This window comes from Leptonychotes weddellii, chromosome 2, assembly GCF_054177405.1.
Source record: "Leptonychotes weddellii isolate Sample4059 chromosome 2, ASM5417740v2, whole genome shotgun sequence".
Classification (NCBI taxonomy): domain Eukaryota; kingdom Metazoa; phylum Chordata; class Mammalia; order Carnivora; family Phocidae; genus Leptonychotes; species Leptonychotes weddellii.
Genome location: NC_138370.1, coordinates 37,136,528 through 37,144,159, shown reverse-complemented (window position 1 = coordinate 37,144,159; position 7,632 = coordinate 37,136,528). Strand labels below are relative to the sequence as shown.

Sequence of the window (7,632 nt, the reverse complement as noted above, 5' to 3'; positions counted from 1 at the left end):
ACTAAGCCATGGGCAGGTGTGTTCTTCCCACATGTTTGGTGTTGAGGAGCCTCAGGCCATCCTCTGTGTGCTAGCGGTCACTGCCCCAAAGAAAACCATGGCATGATATCCCTGCATGGGTGTCACAGGAGGCCACGGCCTCTCCCACTGATACCCAGTTGCCCCCATCCAGCTCCAGAGCACCTGCCTGTTGGTTTCCTCACCTTTCACACATCCCAGCAGCAGGGATGGCCCCAGTACAGCACAGAGCAGGAAAACAGATCTGCCCTCTGCCCCAAATCGTGGGGCTTCCAGGTCTGCTTCTATGGAGCCTTTGGGGAAAGAGCCCGCTCAGCCTGCGAACCTCACTGCCCAACCAGGCTGCCCTGTTGGGGTTTGAAGGTGTAAGGTTGGCCAAATGAAGTTGCATCCCCCTGCTCACATTGGGTAAACTGTCTCAGGCAGAGAGAGCCAGGTGCTCCGCTGGGGGACAACACCTTAATTCCCAGTCCCACTTTTGGCCCACAATCCTCTTTTCTCAGCTTTTCCTCAAACCAGAGTTCTTCCTGATCACATCACCTCTCAGGCATTCCCAGCCAGAGCCTCTTCCAACCTCTCTTCCCTCACCAAAGCCTTCTTGTGACTCCTCCTCCCCAGCGATGTAAACCCCTTGAGCCTGTCCTGAAAAGGCACCCCTCCCACGATGCGCATAACCATTCTCCTCAAGGACATCACGAGCTGCCATTTTCCTGAAGCCTGTGAGCAGGAGGCCCCATGTGGGGAGAAAACTCTCCATCCTGGTCCTCAAGAGGGCACCTACGCGGCAGGCTTGTGGCCAGTACCACAGGCCCCCCTCTCCCTATGGGCCTCCCAAAGGCTCCTCCCCAGGGCCAGCCCAAGCTTTGCAGACCTCTCTCGGTGTGTCCTTCTCCAACCTGCATGTTCCATTTGCTTCACACAGTTCCAGCCTTTCTCCTCTTGGCAGGCTATTAATCTCTCTTCTGTCTACTCTCCCTTGGAACACATGAGCCTCTGCCAAGTGCACCCCACAGGCCTTCTGACATGAAGCCTTGCCCCCCTCCCCAGCAGCGTGTAGTCTGGGGCACACGGCATTGCCACCCTGTGCCTGGTACCAGCTGAGAGCAAAAGCAGAGGCATCTCAACAGGCAGAGCCCTGTCAGGGTGAAGGAGCCAAATCTGGAAAGTCTGGAGTCTCTCAGCCTCCTCGTCAAGGACCCAGGGAGCACCACCAGGTCTTTATAAGAGGCAGGACACTTCTGGGCCTTTGCTCAAACAGTTCTCTCAGCCTAAACACTGTTCTTCTTCCCACCCCTTCACCTGGATAATGCTTACTCATCCTTCAAGTCTCAGCCTAGACATCACTTCTTCCAGGAAGCCCACCATGAATACCCCCTACAAAGTCAGCAAGGTTCCCTGCCCTTCTTCTGTGCTCCCCTAATAATACCAATCACCCTGCTCTATCATTGGGTCTCTCTCTTCCTCACAGTACTGAGCACTGTTTAGGGAAGGAACCATGCTTATTCGAGAGTTTCCTTCTTGCTGGTCTGGCAACTAGTACTCAGTAGGAGCTCAATAAATGCTTGATGGACGAATGAATATTTGGGTGGGGCACTTGAGGAGGAGGGAGTTGACACCACCCAGTGGCTACTCACATGCTGTCCAGAGAGGTCTTCCACAGGCTGTACTGGCTTTGTCTTTGGGTCGCCATTGCTCTGTGTTCCCTCCAGGCTCCTGGGGGGCTGGACAGAAGTGAATGGGGCAGGGCAGGGGAAGACAGTGAGAGAAGGAATAAACACACTGTTGAGTTACCCAAAGAGACGCCACCAGCTCGGTCAGCCCAAACAGAGGGTCTACTCAGGGCAAGAGCATGGCTCCTGCTGAGACACTCAGCCTGGAGGCCAAGACAGAGGCCACCTCAGGGAATCAAGGGGCTCCTCGAGGGTCAACAACTGGGTTCATGGTTCATCCCGTGCTGCAGGCATTTGCACCTTCTGAGCTTGGTAATTTGAAAAGAGCAGTAATTTGGTTTGGTAATTTGAAAAGAGCAGTCCATTGTCCATCAGGAGGCCTGGGTTCTGTCGTCACCCAGCTGGGTGATGGTGGACAATTCCCTCTCCTCTCTGGGCCTGTTTTCTCATGTACAAGGGTGAGGTCCAGTTCATCCAACATGGATCTCTGTTATGGGTTCCTAGCATGGAAGGCTTATATTTTATTGGCCATCCTTTTCACTGAGGAAGCTCCCGACCCAAACTTGACTCAGCAGAATATCAGCTGATGGCCACCAAGGCTGAGAATGGAAGAAGGAAATATTTGGGGGCAGAGTGGGGAGGGATTAGAAACATAGTAAGAGGCAGAGATCCCCATCTTTAGCTTCCTTAAATGGTCAGTCACAATCTTGGGACCAGTTCAGCCAAAGAAAATTCTAGAATTTCAGGAAAGATAGGGAATGATCAAAGAAGGGCTTGGAGAAGCCTGCTGGATACTTCTGGAAGCAGTTGGTACTGTGTGGAGGGGCATCTCTGTGACAACCCTCCAGGGGCAGGGGACAATGAGGCAGAAGAAAGCTAAGGCAAGAAGAGGCGCCCCCTCAAGCCCAGTGTGGGCAGGGATGTGGACAACAGGAGCCCTGAGAGCCCCAAGTAAAAAGAAACCAAAACAGAGGAGCAGTTATTGCAGTAACTAGTGCCAACCTCAGTTCTAGTCTCTCCTCCACCAGGAACTGGCTGTGTGACTTTGGGCAAGGAACCTAATCTCTCCGGTCTTCCACTGGGATAATAATATTACTTGCCTGAAGACAGGGGGTGACCAGATGATCTTCTCATGGCCCCTTCCAGGGCTGAGATCAGAGATTGTGTGATCCCTCTAACCCTTCCTCCATTTCTGCCCTCTCCCCCTCATGGACTTGTGCTCAGTACCCCTGTGTAAAGGGGGACCCATCTCCCATCTGTGCCTAGGCTACCTCGGCTGCCTGTGGCGAGCAGTCAGCACAGAGGGCGTGGAGTTCTGACGGTCTAACCTACCAGGGTTGGAAAATCCCATGCCCACCTTGGCCCTGGTGCCCAGTGAGAAAACGAACAAGCAGGTGAGGCAGTGAAAGGAACACAAAGGATCTTCAAAGCCCAGCCAGCACCTTGCAGCCTTCCTACACCACACTGTGGGGCTGGCGGGGCTGCTCAAAGCAGGAGCTGAAGAGTCCACTCCCAGTCTGGCCTGGCCAGGCTGCAGCCAGCGCCTGCTGGCCGAGATCTGAGCATGCAGACCCCTCTGCCCATCCACGCACGCCCCTCCACCCTGGCCCTGCCTCCCACGGAACCACAGCTGGCTGAGGCCTCCATGCAGTAAATCCTGCAGCTCTCTGCTCAGCGGAGAGACTGGAGCACTTTTTGGCTTATGGCTTTTAAGAGCTGCAAGTACCACCACCATTAATGTCACAGGGGAAGTGCATGATCCACCCCAAGTGTCTTGGGCTGTTATTTCTCAGGACAGTGCACAAGAAGCCACCACCAGGCAGGCCTCCAGCAGAAAGAAGCTACATGGTGTTACTTCTGCCGCATTTTGTAGACAGAAACGTTACAAGTGGGGGGGTGAAAATGCACTCCCTAGCCAGTGCACCCAAGGCCCAAGATCCTTCCCTTCAAGCAGGCTGCAGATCTTCTGAGAGGACAGGCTCATTCCTGGAGCCCCGCAGAGCTGCAAGTGAGAAGCTCTGAGGAGGCTGATCACCCCAAAATAGACTTGTTTTTTTTCACAACTTTTTCAAGAGGCATTGGCATCTCTTGAAGCATGGAAAAAAATAGCCTGAACTGTTAACAAATAAAGATTATAAAAAGCCCCAACTGTTCCCCATGGCTTTCCATGTGGCTGCGGTGTTCTAGAGGGGGCAGGGAGGAGGCTGAGAGGGAGGCCAGGGGCCATGTGTGTCCAGAAGCCCCCAGTCCCCTCCTTCTTCCTCCCCTTGGGAGCTGGTCCTGCTAGAGCTCACAGGGATAATAACCCATGTTAGGGATGGGAAAGATTTTTGTTGACCCTCAGACGTGGTCCACTGTGAGCGTGTATTATTGTTTACTGCTTCCGGATGAAGGAATGCATGGCATGGAATAGGAAATCTTAAAAACTGAGAAGAGGACAGGGTTTGTTTAGTAAACATTTAGCGGGCTCAGTGTTCTTGTCAAAATCAGCTTAGTCTGAACTTGGACCCTGCCTTGGGCATTGCTGCATGTCAGTAACCAGACACGAGTTTCAGGCTGTAGCTGCTTTGGACCCAGGTGAAAGGATTGTGTGGGGCTTCCCAGGATGGGGCCTGGCCCTCACCTGCACTCTGGGCTCCCCTTGCAGGGCTCCAGGCCACGCCCTGCAGAGCACCCCTGCACCCCTTTGCCCTAGCCCCGGAGCCTTTTTGGTACCCGGACATCCAACAACACGAGAAAGGAAGGGATACAAAAGGCGCTGGAGTGCATTCTGGAACTGGGTTCCCGCCCCCTCGGGGTTCTCAGGAAAATCAGGTAGTTGACCTGGATGATATCTAAGGAGCCTCTGGCCTTGACTTTTTATAACCAGAGGAGGAGAATTCCCCCACCTCCCAAAGCTCCACGTCCTCCACAAAGTCTGGGATCATTCAAGGACCCTTAAGGCCCCCTTTCTCTTCTCCTCCTTTCCTCCTTACCTCTCGTTCTCCCTTTCCTTTGCCGCCACCCCTCCCCCGCATTCTTTCCTCTCCTTTCCCCCACCTCCTGGGCAGAGATTTCTAGAAAAATATCTGCACACGGCTCTGGCTTGGTCAAAGAGAGGGGGACGGCCAGCTGGCAGAACTTTCTTGAAGTGATGAGGGACCAACAGGGCAACTGCATTGTCTCTGGACTTCTCTGGACCTGAGAGTCCTCTCTCCAAGCAGCCCGAGTCAGTAGCCAGCTGCCCGGGGAAATTCAGCCTCTCTCAGGGTCAGGGTGCTGCGCACAGAGTCCAGGGCCCCTGGTCTCAGCCAAAGCATTGCTCCGCAGGGCGAAGCCGTTCCCAGTTTATTGGACCCCAGGGCAAGGCCTGAAGTGAGGCAGAGACAGAGGGTAGAGGAGCTGGTGCTCAGGGTTGGAGGCTTCTCACAGAACAGGTCATCCCTTTAGAGAGATAGCCTGTGGCACTGGTCCCCGGGGAAGAGTGGCAGGGGTGGTGGGGTGCTGTCACGTAGGCCCTTGGAAACCTAGTCTGGGCACTTCAAAGGCCACAGAATGCACACCTCCACTTCGTTGGGCAGTTTGGGGCTTACCACATGCCCAGACAAGCTCACCCCTGCTCACCCCACCTTTCTCCCAGCCCACCCTCTTCTTTCTCCTAGGAGACCGGTGCTGAGAGCTGTCTGGGAGCTTGAGCTGTGGGTGGGATCCTGGGGCTGGAGGCAGCCCCCAAAAGGAGACTCTCACACCACCATCTCTGTACCCCGGCAGGGATGCCTTGGGGTGGCAGAGCGCCTTCAGCAGACCTCGGCTCACAGCCGCCCCAACCACCATCCTATACATGCAGAACTGGGACCGCGGGGCCGCCCACACTCTGCCTCTCCGGGGCCGGGGCCCCAGTCACAACGCTTACTCACCCTGAGACTCCGGGAAAAGATGAGGCTTGTTTGCTCATTCATTCATTTACCTTCTGTTTTTGGGTATCACATACATGTTAAACTCCTACCCGCGCCCGACCCTGCTAGAGATGGCGGAGATTATAAAATAATAACGATGCCATCCCGATCATCAAGAGGCTTAAGCCTAATCATCATAATCATCATTTATCAAAAGCCTGTTATATGCCCAGTATTGGGCTAACGTACTGCTTTATTTACACTTTGGAGCAATCCTCTGAGGAGGGACTATGGTCCCCACTTGGCAGATGGGGAAACTGAAGCTTCGGGCAGCCATGTGACTTGCTACTGTCACAAAACAGGCAGGCCCAAGCCTCTCAGAGGAGATGGCACAGCCCCTGAGCCCCTCCAACCTCGTGCCCTGATTTTAGAGCATTAAAGTGCTGTTTTTAATTCGTATCAAAATGACTCTTTAGCTGAGCAACCTGAGCCAGAGCAGAAAACAGCATGTGCCCCATCGCACGGGGAGTTTACGGCTGTGTGCGGCCCAGCGCTGTGGCCCCCTCCCCAGACTCCATCTCTGTGGGCTTCAGTTTACTCATGCGTGAGACCCGGTGGTGCTGGTGGATGATCCACACTGGTTTTGAAATTCTGACCGTGTGAGGTTATCATGTGATGTGTTTTCTGCCATCAGGGAGGGTCGCTATAGGGAGACAGAAGGCAGAGAAGCAGGAATGGACCAGCTGGGACTTGCCTCGCATCCCTCCCAGCCCGTACTCACTCTGCAACCCCGGCCCCAGAAGTCAAGAATGTGGGAATGTTTTCATGCCTCAAGGCGTGGGCTTTTAACTCAGTTGATGGAATATATTTATATATCCCATATATGTCAGAGAAACGGACAGGCCTTAACAGCTGGAGATAAAGAAGAATGCCTGGAAGTGGAGGCACAAGGAGGAGACAGAATTAGAGCCCAGGGCAAAGGTCACCTGGAAACAGGGGCAGCTGGGGCTTTAAATGGTCACTTCACAGACCCCCTCAGCCGGTCTGACTCCCCACGCAGAGCCATTCCCCTCACCTTCGCTAGGGCCCACCTCTCCATCGGCCCCTTGTCTGAGCCTCAGTCTCAGCCTCGTCCCTTCCTAAAGCAAAAGGAGTTCCCTCACTCAGCTACTGCTTTGCAAGGAGGCGACAGCAGCCTGGCTGGGGGTACTCTGCTACCCTGAAAGGTATTGCTTGTGCTAGCCTGAGTTCTTGGCCAGGTGTGACTAGAAAGAAGCGCCCAATTTGGGGGGGCGGGGCGGGAGCACGAGAGGGTGAGGATTAGAGTTAGGGTTGCTGCTCCGTTTCTTCTTGGAGAAATGGATCCTCCTGCTGCCAGGATCAGGCAGCTCCTGGAGTGGGAAGGGACCTCGAAAGGCTGCACAGGGTCCCGGAGTGAGTGGTGATGAAAAGCCAGGTGCAGGAAAACGGGCAGAGCAGAGCTATCCCTGGTATTGGCAGGGGCCGCTCAGGCTGGAGAAGGGCAGAGGTAGAGCAGGCCTGGGGGCGGAGGTGGCCCCAGAACCCCAGAAGCTCGGGCTGCTGCTGAGCTCCACCTTGGCCACTGACAGCTGATGAAGTAGGATGAAAAGGGCTCTTGGAGGAGGAGAGACCCCAGCTCCCCTTCCCTCCTGCCGAGGTTCCCAGGAGAGAGTGTAATCCAGGCCTGCCCTAGCTCCTGGCCCCTGTAGACATTGCCCCTTGATACTCCTACTACATGTGGAACTGCCGCTCCCCCCCCCCCCCCCCCCGCAACACACAGTTTTAGCCTTGGGACGGCTGCCTCGGGTTTCTGGTCCCCAGTCAAGGGGCTGCTGAGCCATGATGGGTAAGACCCCTGATTCCTTAACCCACCTCCCCCTGCTTCCCCATCTCCCTCCTTCGGAGGAGATCACACTCTGAGAACTGCTCATTGTCCTGAGTTCTGGAGGGGACCAGGTGAGGACAGGTGGAGCCGCCAGAGCTGGAGCTCCTCTCTCTTCCCCAGGCACAGAGAAAAGGCCGGGGGGGGGGGGGGGGGGGGGGGGGGG

General features: G+C 55.1%; 1 protein-coding gene across 1 annotated transcript in view; it reads left to right on the top strand.

Annotated features, from left to right (window-relative positions):
- PEBP4 (phosphatidylethanolamine binding protein 4) overlaps positions 1-7,632 on the top strand; it is a 252,133-nt gene that overhangs the window by 2,433 nt on the left and 242,068 nt on the right. The window lies entirely within an intron of this gene.